The following is an 8,960-nucleotide window of genomic DNA, read 5'->3' on the forward strand; positions in this document are numbered from 1 at the left end:
AAAAATGCTTAAAATACTTATATTTCGTCCTTTCTTGTTAATTTTGAATCTTATTCCACGACTCTTGAGTTACCTAGGGGTTGTTTGTCTATCTCTTAATAGTTTCATTAAGAGACAACATTTGAATCGTTAAGAGCTGAATCTTGTTTGACAAAATAAAAAATCTGTCTTTTAATTGTTCTAAAACAATTTGAATGATTTTATATCATAGGTCTCCCTTAACTATTAAGCGTCCTAATTTCATTGTAAACAATTACCAAACAATTATATTTCATTTTGCATTATATTTTTCTGATCACTTAATTATTCTGAATCAAACCATTCGATAACCATAAAATATTCACTTATTTATTTGTAAAGGGATAAGTTTACATTTTGAAATGTGTTTAAACCTACAAAATATTCTCCTTTTGATGAATATTTATATATATTCTTATTTAAAATTAAAAAAAAAGAATATTTTCTAATAATTTTATATAAAATATGCTTTCAGATAAAGCAATGATTTATTCATTATGTTCATTACCAAAAAGGGTAAAAGAAAAAATTGAAATCCTTCTTATGCTTAAAGAAGTTATTGATCACAAAAGTATTAAAAATAACACGTTAACGAAATATTTACATCATTAAAAACACGAGACCTTCAACATAAAAATGTAAAACACCTTTCCCCTCGAGAGCCTTGGTTCTTTTCTGGTGGATGTGGTTCGCCCCTACCCGAGTGCATAATTTGTCCTAGCGTTTAGTATTTTTTTTTCCTCTCGATAAGAGGGGCCTCCCCCTCTATATCAAAAAAAAAATGTACAACAACTGTATGTTGAAAATCACTTCTTTTACGTTATATTATTATTTCTTATATGATATATCTATTGCTAAAATGTATATTACGATTAATGTACATTCATCGTATCTTATTTTTATTCTGTTTGACATTTTAATAAAGTATGTTGGTTATAAAGATAGCTTTAAACACGTAAAAGAAGATGATGCACGACTTATTTTTATACAGTTTGACTAAATATAAAGTTAAAAAACAGAATATGTAATAAACGAATCAAAAGCAAGTATTTCAAGATAGGAATATTATATAAATTATAGCTATCAATTTACTATAAATGTAAATATTTTCCAAGCCTGCACATGATCTAAAAATATATAATTATCTTTCCCTTTTTATCCATTTTTTTATATGTTATTTTATTCAGCTTCGAGTCACGTTGATCTTCATTTCATATGGTTATAAGTAAGGGTGTGTATAAAATCAACCGATTTAATTGGAACCGACTGATCTAATTAGAACCAAACGGCCATAATTGAATATACAATTGTAATTCGATCGGTTCTCGGATGGCAGTCCAAAACTGGACCGGACCAAACCGATCAACATTCAATTACCCATCCAATGACCAAACAGTTGTCCATCTAACCATTACTCAATTATCATCTAATTAATTTGGTTTTCAAATTGCTTAAATCGGAATTTGTTTTATGTGAAGCTTTGAATTTTTAACTTCTCTTGTGTTGATTTTGGCACATATTAAAAGTGATTAATCAATTTGTATCATTGTTGGAGAATTAGATTTGGATGAATCCAATCCTAACGGATCATCTATTAGCTTATTAAGTTTTTAATTATCATACATAATTAGTTTATCAATTAGTTTTCAACTAACAATTAGTCTACGAGACAACATCTAGTTTATCAACCAACACGATATATAAATGAGTGTCTTTGTAACGCTCCTTGAACTGCACGACCATAACGTTTTATAAATCTATTCATATTTTAAATGACAGTTGGATACGTGTCTTTGTGGACAAATTCAGTATGAACATAAATGAGATTGCTCGTTCGGGTTAATTCATGATTACGATACAACATTTTACCTAAAATTAAGGGTCGAAAACGATAAAAAAATGTACTCAAGTAACATGTGGTTATTGCTTCAAAACCTAACATCTCTATCTTTATGGGCCTGAATTCTCCTACCAACGCTTCATTTTTACTATTTACAAAAAAGCAGACTCGTTTTATAAGTTAATAACGCTCATTGAATCACGTTTCATTTATATGTCTTTGTCAACCTATCGATATTCTAAAATAAATGATAGATGAGTGTGTCAGTGGACAAAAGTTGTTAGAGATATAGATAGGGATGAAATTACTTTTTTGGCCGGTTGATTATACAACTTTTTTACCTCAAATTACAAGTCGAAATATAAAACATAGAAACAAGTAACAATATATCTATAATTTCAAAATTCCCCCTCGTTACGAGGAGTGGGACCCGTCTACCAACGTTTTGTACTAATCCAAACAGACTAGACGAAAAAATTATTTTTTTACGAGGTCGTACTTTTAAATTTTAAAATTAAAAATACCCAACAAAATTCAAGAGCATTTATATATTATTTTTAAATTTTAATATAAATTTTGACTAAGTTGAATTTATTAAAAATTGACTTTGTTTTGTTCATTTATTCCCATATTCTTGACTTTATTTTTTAGATTGACTCGCGACACTGTTTTATTTTATTTGTTTATGATTTCCTTTTAATTTTTATTTCACGAGTTACACGTTTAAAATATTGTTATCTTTATGGTTAAAATTATTTTTAAATTTGATTATATATTATGATAAAGTTGGATATTTATATCTATGTATTATAAAGCATTTAATAAAAAAAATTAAAAATTATTTTTATACATGAAGTACTGTTTATTGATTCATATTATTTAAAATTCAAAATTACAAGTAATTTTGCATATGTATAATTTATTAAAGCTCTATTTTTATATTCGTATAACTAACTGGAGATAAAAATAATCAAATACAAGATAAACACTCATTTTAAATAGTTAATTTGATACTAATATCGATTTTATTTTTTTTCCAATTTTTTATGCTATCTTCAAATTTATATTTCATTCAAAAATAAAAATATTATCGTTTTCTCCAACACATAAAATCGTATTATATCGATAGAGACAAAGAATAAAAACTAAACATCAGAATAAATATTTATCTTGCTAAATTGCGCGATTACCCTTTTAATTTTCAAATAAAACGCTCTTTTACTATAAATTTTTAAATGCATAATAAATTTATATAAAAAAAATATTAAAACAACATAATTAACTTGTTAAATAAACAAATTATGGTAAATTTGAAATTGTAATAACCAATTTTAAGACAAAAGAATTTAGAACATGACTTGTTTTTATGTCTGCAACTTTTTCTTAAAGTTCGATTTTTTTTCTTTTTGTATAAAGTGGTTGTCTTTTTTCAAAGCGGTATAGGAAATTTAATGTTATTTAAATACGATATGACAGTTTCTGTATATTCTAACATTTTTGTCAATACATTATTCTCATTCTGTTACGAATTGTAATCCCTAAAAAAGAATATAGCTCCATGAGCAAAATCTCCTATCAAACCTGTTATATTAAAAACAAGTCACTTTTTAAAGCTTAAAGTAAACTACAACTTTGAGACCTATGGTTTGTTGAAAAATAATATTTTTCGTCCTTTTAGTTTTGCTTGTGACCTAGATAAAGTTTCTAGTGATGGATGTTGGAGGAACCTAAGTTTAACATAACGTAGCAAGATGAGTTTAAAAAATTTTGTGAAAACTATGTACATGTCAAAATGTTTATTTTAAAGTCCTAAGGTGTTTTTCTTGATATTTATCAGTTGTGTCGAATTCTGCTGAAATACGCATCTTGAGTGGATTTGGTTTTATAAATCATGGAAATGCCTGTATTTGGGTTTTTTAGACATTTTGACAACTAAATCATAAGTGTGGGTTCTTAATATGATTTATCTTATAATTGGAGATTATTTTGGTATTAATGCATTTTAATGTATGTAGTTTTGACATGCATATTGTCACATATGAGACATTTTGGAAATATAAACGGTATGTTTTCGATTGAAAATGGTTTGTCCCAACCAATGATGGTTTTCGAGCTAATCATGTCTTTAGGACCTGTGCTTGCATAATTGTGGTTTTATTGATTTGGTTGACTTTCATTTACAAGTCATTTGAGTTATTGAGTTTTTGGCTCAATTTTGACTTAAATAAGTCTTGGGGACATTTGTCTAATTTAAATTGTTCTATGTTGACCTTTTGAATTTATATGCAGTTATGACTTATTTGTTCTATAAGTTATATGCTTTAAGTGCATGGTCATTCAGTTGGAGTCGTGTAATTTTAGACTATAATGCATTGGATCAATAGACATACGAGTCAGTTTTGTTTTGGTAGTCGTGTGGGTATTACAGGGTTGGACTCCGGGACCCTTGCTCATGACTTTAAACTATTCAAGTAGGCACTAGGAGGGTTGAGTATTGAGGTGTTACCCTAGGGGTAGACAATAAGATCTTTGTCGCTTGAGGTGCTACCTTGAGGTAGACACTAAGTGCATCGAGCTTTGAGGTGGAATTCACAATAATAAACACCAAGGACAACCGACTCTTGAGATAAAACTTGTTAGGGAGTCGTAGGAACACTTGGGCTATAGATCGTGAAGTGTTATGCGATAAACGTTGTATGAGTGATACACTTATGTGTTCCCGTCACTTTCAACGGATACGGGTCACCTCTGTTGTTGTTAAATGTAGTTTTGGATAACGTATTATCCATGTTTTGGTATTACTTAGGTTTTGGCATATAACCGTAATTTACCGTTTTGATATAGTGGATCCCCTCCAGATATTATTTTTTTGGGTAAAAGAGTTATACCCGTGTTTTCAGTATTTGGCTTTCAATCCTATTTGTATTTTGAGTGAGTATTGAGTTTGGTCTTCACGATTGATGGGTATTTATTTAAGTGTTTTCATCACGAAAATGGTGGTTTTGGGAAAGATGTCACTCTCATTCTAAAATACATTTCACACTGGGGATCATGATTTTAATAACATTCTTTTCGTTTTACCGTTTTATATAACTGATGAAAACTGATTGAACTCGCGTTAAGTCTCACATTTTTTCTTGTCGGCTTGTGCATCAGCTCCTTGGGGAAACGGTACTAGCGACACTTTGCCATGATAAGTGCTAGTTAGAGGCATGAGAAGGAATTAGCTATATGGTATTTAGTAACCCCGTCCCTTATTGTAGATTTGCGTAAATATTGGAATCTGTTTTATTGATGGTTAAACTTAGATTGTCATCGTAGGTGATCAAATATTGAATTTGAAATAAAGACTAAATCCTTAATTGATGTATTATTTAAAAATTTTAATTAGACGTCTTTTCCAAATTTGAAGGTGTTACAGTCGATTCTATTTAAAAAAATATATTTTATTTTCCAGATTGATAGAATTTATATTTCCCTAAATCAAATCGAACTGAGTTTTCAACAAGATCAAATAACGACTGTAATGGTCGCCTCTTGGAGGTTTTGTAATGGTCGTTAATTGGCAAATACGTAAAAGAATATCAAAATTTTAAAATATTACAATTTTATTAGAATAATACGCAGTAAAATAATATTTTTTAATATAAAAGAAAAACAAAAGATTAAGCATAATATAATGAAGGCATTAAAAACACACGGTCTTATTAGTAGGTTATTTCTACTAAATTGGGTGGATAATCTTACGGGTCCCGTTTAACTAAATGCTTACCTGATAAGCGTTTATGGTAAGAGTCAACGTTATAATCTATTTTACCAAGCAAGATTGTAGTACATTAAAACAATATATTTGCAACAATTTACCCGGTAAACGCTTACCCGGGTAAGAGTCGTCACCATCACTTACCGGGTAAAAATCCCCATCCTTATCATCGCTCATCCTGGTTAAGATTTTCGGCTCTTGTCATGTCCATCCAATGAGAAAAATTACCCGATAAACACATATCCCACAAACGTTTAGTAAATGATCCCTTGCTATCAATTAAGTTAGCATACTGGTAAAGTTGGTTGGTTGGTATTTATAGCAATTTTTTCATACTAATTAACTAATTAAGTAATTATAAGTTGGTAACAGGCTACCAGCAGTCAGCCTGTCAGTCAGACCCTGAACAAGCCCAGCAGACTCCGGCCCTGTTTGTGGCCCATTCGCTGACCAGGTTAGAACAAAGAAGAAGGGGAGGAAAATCAAATTTCATTTTGATTTTTTTGGGTTTATTTTTATTTTAATATGTAAATATATGATTTCTTCTATTAAAACAATTTGTGACATATTTGGTAATTAATATTTGATAAATTTGAATGGGTTTTAATGATTTGTTTGTAATTATTAGGATTGATTTCCATATATTTTGATGGCAGTTCAGATCATACCGAACACAATAACGTAGGTAAAAAGACAGTTGACTTAAATATACATGATTTATTCCATGTATTCGATTAATGATTGTTTGAGTAATTCATATGTGAATTAATAAATCAGGGAAATTGATTGAATCCGATAAATGCTTTGTTAGTATTGTCGAGGTGATCTTGTTGTTTTATTTATTTATTTTAGTTTCAAATGTTTGGTTCATGTTTGAAGTTAATTTTTATTAATAGTTATATAAAATTTCGGTTTGAATTGATTCATGGTGTCATTTGTTGTTATTCCCTAAATCCAAACTATTATGTTAAAACAAACCAAAAAGCTCTATAAAGAGCTCAGATGTCTTTCTCTTCAAAGATAATAAAAAAGATATATCTGGTTTTATCAAGAAAACTATATGGGTCGCTACTGAACTTGCTAGTGAGTTCGAGTGAAATATTTGTATCAAGTAGGTTTTGATTTAGGTAATTAGTTGTTTTGAGATTTGAACAGATCGAAAAGATAATCATCGTGACACACGTGCAAATTATGTTAACACATGCATTTAACTTGATTATTAACTCCTTAAGAAGAACGATACCCAACTTACTCTCTCTCTCTCTCTCTCTCTATATATATATATATATAGAGAGAGAGAGAGAGAGAGATTTAGGTTAGGGTTTAAATGACGCATATAACAAACTTTTTAGAGTTGTTGCAGAGAAATTGTCCCCTTGAGTTAATTGTTTTGAGCTATTTTTGTTTGTCTATTTCTGGATAGATTACTACTCCATTGTTTATTTGTGTTTTATAAGTTAATTGTTAGTCAAAAATCACGTAGATCTTTTGGAATATATTCATTCGGCATTCCATATAAGTTTTATCCCATACTTTTCACTTTCAAGTTTATTTGATGTGTTCTTTTTCATGTACTTTTCTATTTCACGTTACTGTTGTAGAAGTTGCGTCTCTTCCGAGACCTCAAAGTCGTAAGACCATGTGGGGGGGGGGGGGGGAGGGGATAAAAAAAGGCTCGAATGGTATGATCCCTCAGTCGCCCCATAGGCGACCCTCCCGAGTTTCCGGCTGTTTTCTAGATTGAAGTAGCCTTTCGTCGCAAATAGGGCAATGGCTTTGTTTAGAGCAGCTTTTGATCTTCTCACGATCTGAGACCCTTACCTAAAGCCAGTAGGGTGGAAAGAGGGTCTTAGAGTGCTGCTAGATGAGATAAAGCATATTAGTAAGCAATTGAGGGTAGGCATTATGCTAGTTTTACGGTTTTAATCTCTATCTAATTTAGGATGCACTTTGTTGATCTCATTTATGCTACGTGAGTTGTCTCTCAAGAGTCGAGCTTGCTTTTAGTGCACAAATGTTACGAGTTCGACATAATTGACCCCTTAAAATTCTTCATTATTTTTGTATATAAACATTATTAACATGTTGATCTAAATTTAAGCTTTCACTTTATGGTTTTCCATACATGCTTATTTTGTTAATTCCATGGCCCTATTTACATTCTTGTTGCATTATTGAATTAAAAACGGTTAATTACTTAATATGTTAGTAAATCCAATTAACTTGTCACTAAACATGTCGAATGGATTTATATAGTTAACCTTCTTAAAACTTTATTTTAGTTCGATTAACCTACCGTGAACATTAATAATATAAATTACCGGTAGTGTTTGATATGAAATTTCCCAGTAGTCATTTAAATCGTGCCCTGTAAAATTACTATCATGTACAAGATATACATTTTAAAACACAATGTGAATTACATTTTTCGTCCCTGTGGATCGGTATTCTTAATTGTTCTTGCTTCTATTTTGAAAAAGTTAACAAAACATGCCCTTATGGTTGCGTTTTTAACGAGTAAGACCCTGCTCTTGTGGTTGCACTTTTTTAACGAGGCAAATCCCTGAATAAATTAGCAAGTTGGATTTTTGTGGGTTCATTTTTTAATGAGTTCGGTTTATGGGATAATTGGTTGACTTTCTATTAAGTTTTGTATGAATAAAGTTGTTTGTGTGATAACTGTATAGATTGAAAAGATTTTTATTTGGGAATTTTTTTTCATAGATTGAAGAATCGTGTTTTTTAATTGGAAGCGACATGTTTGGAAAAAAATGATTTATGCATAAAATTTCCCCTAGAAGCTTATTGAATAAGTCATTTTCTATATCAGTAAACCACGATCAAACAATCATGCATAGCTGACCGAATAAACTGTTAGTTCTATTAAGCTCATTAAGCTGCTAACAAACATGTCTTTACATTTTCATTTTTACGGTTTTTTAACGAGTCGAGTCATTGAATAAATTAACAAATTGGGTCATTGTAGTTGCTTTATGGAACAACTAGTTCGTTACAAAAATACAACCAGAAAAACCCATGACCTTAATTTTTCAAAAAAGGAGACAAAATCTGTTAAAAACATTAATGTATTGTTTGACAAACATAAATTAATTTATAAGTTAATTTATTTTTTGAATATTCATTCGAATGTACATAAATTACCTTATAAGTTAGCTTATTGATAAGCTAGTTAGTTGGAGTAGCTTTTAAGGAGTTTTTTGTCATTTTTTTTTCAATTATAACTTTGATCAATATTAATTATTAACTATTATTAATAAATATTAATTATTCATAGATATTAATTTATAGTAATTAAAAGTAATCAAAAATTATTAATTA

The sequence above is a fragment of the Cynara cardunculus genome, assembly GCF_001531365.2.
Source record: "Cynara cardunculus var. scolymus isolate 2C chromosome LG 15, CcrdV1, whole genome shotgun sequence".
In the NCBI taxonomy this organism is placed as follows: Eukaryota; Viridiplantae; Streptophyta; class Magnoliopsida; order Asterales; family Asteraceae; genus Cynara; species Cynara cardunculus.